Source organism: Ciconia boyciana, chromosome 2, assembly GCF_034638445.1.
Source record: "Ciconia boyciana chromosome 2, ASM3463844v1, whole genome shotgun sequence".
Lineage (NCBI taxonomy): Eukaryota > Metazoa > Chordata > Aves > Ciconiiformes > Ciconiidae > Ciconia > Ciconia boyciana.
This window is the reverse complement of record NC_132935.1, coordinates 129,493,460-129,499,587: the sequence shown is the minus strand read 5'-3', so window position 1 is coordinate 129,499,587 and position 6,128 is coordinate 129,493,460.

Genomic DNA, 6,128 nt, shown 5'->3' with positions numbered 1-6,128 from the left:
ACAGTCAGAAATCCCTGCCTCGATGACCTTTACAACCGGGATGATATTTTTGCAGGCATATCTTTTAAAAGATTAATCTCTGTCTATCAATGATCTGTCTTGCTTGTGATCAGAGCAATAAAATAGCTTGTGTCTATTCCTATTGCCTCTTGTTTCTTGATTCAGAAGTGACCACAGCCTGTACCTTCCACCACCTTTGCCCCTTTCCTAAGCTGCCAAGAAGCCAGAAGTTTTAGAGATTTAACCTATTGTTATGACAATCCTATTTCTTATAACTTAGTTTCAAAAATCCCCATTCCTGCCTAAGTTTCTGTTAAGAATAGAAGAAAGCTCAGAAAATCACACAGACAACTCTTACAAGCTACAGATATGAGGAGGCTTTTCTTGTAGCAAGTGTCCCTTGTAGCTGCACGCCTCACCTCCTTCAAAGGCTATGTTTGGAAAGGACGTTCTTTTTCCTTTCTACCAGAAGGGTTCCTTTGGAAACGTAGACTTGTATAGGGAATCTGGTAAATTAACACATATCTCTGTTGTCTTGCCACTTCCTTCCACCCTGTTATTCTTTTTAATGGCTTGCCAACATGAAGATATTTCCATGAGACAGTAAACAAAGGGGTCTCATGTCCCTCAGCAGATTTCCTGAAGTAAGGTTGTTGGGTCTCCTATTTTAAGACAGGAGAAAAGAGCTGATCCAAACCAAACCAGGACTCACAGTGACTGTCACAACATGGAAGCAGGGCTGCTTCTGCTGGAGAATTTGCTTTAAATTGTGCTCTAAGTTCCAGCCATTACTGAGCAACTTCCCAGAGCATCAGTGTTAACCAAAAATGTATACAGATAGCAAGTTTTAAAAGTATATTAACAAATTAAATCCATATACTTAATTCAGCTGTACAGAATTCAGTTCTATACTGCTAGAGGGATGAGAATAAGAGTTTTTATCTATTCCAGTTAAAAAAAAAAAGGCAAGAAAGGAAGTATCTTCAGCAGTTGGTTTACTCCTTTCTTTAGTCACCCTGCCACAAACAAAACAGAGCACACAGGACAGGATGGTAGGATAATCCAGGTGGGAATGGATGCATGAGCCATGAGAGTAGACCAAGTTGTTTTTATTTTATATATTTATATTGTCATATATACACACACATATATATAGTATATACACAGACTGAAGTTCTATACACATACATACCCACACACATTTCCTTTCTGTCTTTCTCCTTAAATTCAATCCTGCTCTTAAATATGTAGGCCACACACACAGCTCCCACAGATATCAATGGCAGTGCATATGTGTATCTTTAGGCTAAACCTAGTTTATCTAGAACATCTTAGGCATACAGCCCAGCTTCATTTTTCAATACTACTTTACATTTAACTTTTATTCACCCTACATGAACACCGATGATCCCAAACAAATGTAAAGAAAAGCACAGGGTTTGTTTTGGATTCTTGAACAAACATTTCCAAGATCCACATCAGTACACAACATTTCATATTTTATAGAATATCCATCCCATACTTCAACAGGGCAGGGAGTGGGGGGAGAAGGAATCTAGGCCTTTATTCTTAAAAGTTATCTTTTACATACACACAGCTGAACTGCATCATAACTTCAGTGTTAATTCTTATGAATGCAAAGTATTTTTAAAATTGATACTTTAAAAACAAAAAACTAATAAAGGCAACAGGCTTGCAAAAATTAGTATTTTCCACATTCCTCTTACAAAATAGTTAAAGAATGTAAGTCTTGTTTGGGAGATACGGAGAGAAATCATAGGTCCAACTCACATACCTGTGATGTTAACATAGCTTACTTTCATTGTCTCTGTATTTTCCTCATATTAAAAATGAAAGCACAGAAAAATAATATCTACTGTAGCCTTACCTCAAACATCCATCCCACACTTACTCCAGCCCTTCCATCATAACAGCATTCCCAAATATGCCCTCTGTGCTCTCAGTTTATGCTCACCTGCTCCCCAACTGCAGCTCATTAAGCTGCACAGCTGCAGTGACTTAATTTGTGCTTTTCTCAGCTCTTAACCCACCCCAGCAACAGTGAAATCGTTTGCTCTTCACACTGTCATTAAATATTGTCTTCTCATCAGGTTTTTCACAACTATGATACTCTCTGCCAACTTCTCTGATAAATCAAACCCCTAATATTCAGCAGGTATCTGAAGAGCAGCTATTTACTATACCAAGCACACGCAAATATGTAACTATTTAGGAAAAAAAAAAAAGGTAATTTCCAGCTTAGGTGATGTGGATGACCATTGCGTTGAAACAGCTGCCATCAGTTGTGTAACTGCATGTCACTCAATACTTTAGTGTGTCAAGAGATGCAAGAACTATTTAAAGCTTTTTCTTTTCACTTAGCTTAAACACCATTTTAACTAAAAATACTTATTATGGGGACAGCCTCTCCATATGAATATCATGACTTTTAAATGCTGTCTGTATTTAAAGTTTCTGGGAAGCATACACTGTTTATGTATCTCCTGTATATGCAGAAAGAAATAGAGTAGATGTGAAGTTAGAGCTGCCCACCAGGGAAAGAGTACTTCGTAAGGAAAAAAGGCTTTGCTGTGGGTGTCTTTAGCATCACTCAAATTTCTAGAGATGCTCTGTTTGCAAATGGTTTCATGGCCTGTTCTGTGGAAGTAAAGTAAATTTCCAACCACAGATGAAACTCTACAGGCAGAGTTCCCCAGGGGGAACCCGTGGTGGAGATTTCCTTCTTGTGACCTTCCACCTGTGGGGCTGAATTTATCCCTGAAGGAGCTCTACTGATGTTGTTGATATTACATGAGGGATCAATTTCCCTTACCTCATTAGTTTCATTTTTAAAGCCAAAGAGGCCAGGCCAGCCACTCCAAAAGAGTGAACCACCTTATTTCCACTTCCACCTGTGCAGTTACAGCAATTTAGAGCCAGCTAAGAACCTGCCCCACTGTCTTTAATGGTGGGTTAGATTTTATGGGCAACATGGGATGATTTTCTAGTGAAGGATGTTGACACTAAAACAGTCCCAACCAGTTTAGAGCTGGATTCAGGTTACCTCGGGTTGGCGTACTGGGGTGGAAGGTACACAGAACCCTCTCCAGCTTAAGGATATTAATAGCGGTTGACTACAGGAGGCAGGAGGTAGCGATAGCATGTGTATTGCCCACAGTGCTTGAGATGTATCATTTCTAGGTGGATTAATAACGATCAAAGGTCTCACCCCTCCCAGATAGCTGGTAACTGTCTAAGGCTGTGTTAGAGGCTAGGTTTAAGGCACGGAGTATGTACTACTGCCCTTTAAGTCCTGAGAGCTACCACTTCTGAGTTAGCCAGAGGCTGTGGTGCAGTAAATCCAGAAGCTGTCACTCCTGTGATATGTTCCCTCTACTTCCCATCAAGTGCTGCTGACCTTCAGGCCCACAGAACTGCTTTTGCAAAGCAGCGCAGAGGTCCATGGTTTTCATGCTACGTTTTACATTGGCCACGTGATTTATGAGCAGAAATCTTGTAAAAATGGAATTTCAGCTGCATTTCCTTCATTGACAGGTTGGCAAACATCTTATAAATCACAATGCTAGCGTCAAAATCCCTGCCAGTGATCGACAGATTTTATCAAGCTTTGATAGCCTCCAAAACCAAGTTCCACTGAATCTTGTTCTAATTAATTATTAACTTGCTATTAGAAAATGTCATTGAATGAACAATATTTGATGCAATGCCAAGTACACAAAGCATCTGCAACACCTGCAAATAAAGTATATCTTGTGATAATCTAAAAATATGTATTTCTTATTGTATCCTGGGAAGAATGGGGAAAGTAACTTGATTATAAAACCACCATAAATCCTGTGCACCATGTAATCAGTCTCATTTTATGCACTGACTTTCTTCACATCTGTGCAAATAAAGCCATTGTTAAAACGTATGAAGAGCTGTGGCATGTAATACATGCAGCTATGAAACCATGAGTGCTGCTATGTGTTGAGTCTTTAAATGGAAGGTGGCACATCTGCTTTTGGCATAGGCGTGTAAATCAATCCAAGATGTTTATTAAAGAGTAAGTAACAACCTGTTCACACGCTCTTTCCTCCATCCTTGGTTTTGTTCTTTCTTTGTTATTTTCCTGGCAGTTAAATACAGGCTCTGCACAGTGAAAGTATGTGTTGTTTCTTCACGTACGGATAACATAACATGTCACATAATATTTAACAAGTATGCGATGTGGAATGGTTTGGACAAAAACGCAAGCCAAAATGAGGTGGGGGGAAAAGGGTAAGTACAAACAGCTACACCACAGTGAATGAAATGTTTATTACTCTGGACAAGGCAACTATGTTTCCTAATACTTTTCAAATTAATAATAAGACCTAGATTTGATTTCATGTTCTAGCTCTTGGCAATTAGTGAGCAAAATTTGAAACAGTGAAGGATGGTGAATATTTTCTTCTTCATCAATCAGAGGCATAAGCAAGCATTAAAGAATGGAAGAGTCAATACGGCTTGAGTTTGTATTTACTGAAGGTATGTATACCTTCCAGAACCGGGTCTGCCTGAGCAGGACTGGTTAGGAGCCTAAGTCTTTCAGCACTTGCATGGGTTGACCAGCAGGAAAGACAACACAATATTGGCACTGGTCAATATTGGCACCAGAGGCTGGCCCTTTCTGGAGCAATTGTTGATGTATTTGGCACAGCTTGTAACATGTTCCTCTCCCACTGGTTTCCAGTGGGAAAGAGAACAGTGGGAACAGAGAGTTCCACTCCCGGGAAGTTCTAGGGTCTGGTGTATGAACAGCAGTCCAAGGGCAACAATACCTTTTGTGGGCAGCCACTTTCGTGGGCTACCTGCATGAAGCAGCACTCAAGAGACTGGAACCCGGGAAGAAGGCAGTGGCTCTAGGCCTGAGTGTAGAGCCCGGGACATGCAGTGCTCCTTCCTCTTCCACCAAAGGATGCACAGGAATGTTTCCTAGGATGCCTGGGGAGAGGGACTCCCCCACAGCTTGGCAGGAGGGAGCAACCCGTTCTGTGTCCCAGTGAAGCATGCTTTGTAGCATGCTTTTTAGTAACCACGGGTAGAAAGAAAATACCATGGATGTGGTCTTCTTGACTTCCAGGTGGGGAGGTGATAAGAAAGTGATTATATTCTTCAAGTGCATTTTGGAAACAAGACATGTCCTCTCAGACACCAAAGAACTCATCCATTGGAAAGACGATCTCTCTTTTGTATGCTGGCAGTGGAAAACCACAGTGCTTTCCTGGCTCATTTTTAAGAGATGAGGTTAGAAAACAGACTGGTTGACACATGATGGTTCAGGAAGGCTCCTTGTGCAGAACTGGGATGGTTGTGAGAAAGCTGCAACAGAGAGGTCCATGCTGGCCAGGGAATGGAGGCTGCTGGAAGTGTGCCACCCAGTGTTTTATACTTGCACATTTAATTGACTAGACTGACCTCCAAGCATCTTCCGTAATTGTTCATTTCTTCTTTGTTAAAATGGTCAGGATATATCCAAAGGCCAGATTCCATATACATATGTTTCAGTGATAATGTTACCTCTCAGCTCTGTCCCAAAAGTAGCAAAGATTGCTGTAAATTTGTTAATTGGGTCTTTTTTCATCTGTAGCTGAAACATAGCTGCACAAGAGACCCAGGTGGATTTGCTCAGCAACACAGAACATACCAGGACACAATTTATACAGCAGTTACCACTGCAGGCTAGAATTATCTTCATCAGAGTTGTTAAAGCATCCTGTTATAACATTTTAGCCAGGACAAAAATATTAATTAAATTAAATCAAAATACTTGGGTAGATCAGAAAAGTAAAAAAAAAGAAAAAAAGGCAGTAATACTTTCTCCCGTTTATTCTGTACACTCTTAAGTTTCTCCTTTTCTTTTCTTTTATTTTCTTTTATTCCATATGCCTCATAATGGGACTCTGTGGAACTGAACCTTTTGCAAGTCGCTGGTGCCAGCTTTTTGCAGAGTGCCTCGGACAGGTCTCTTCATTTCCATTTCATTTTGCCTTTCTATGGCTGACACATATTGTTATTTAAATGAATGCTTTTGAACTCAGATTTTTTAAATGCAAATGTGTGCTGCTTCCCTATTGAATTGAAAA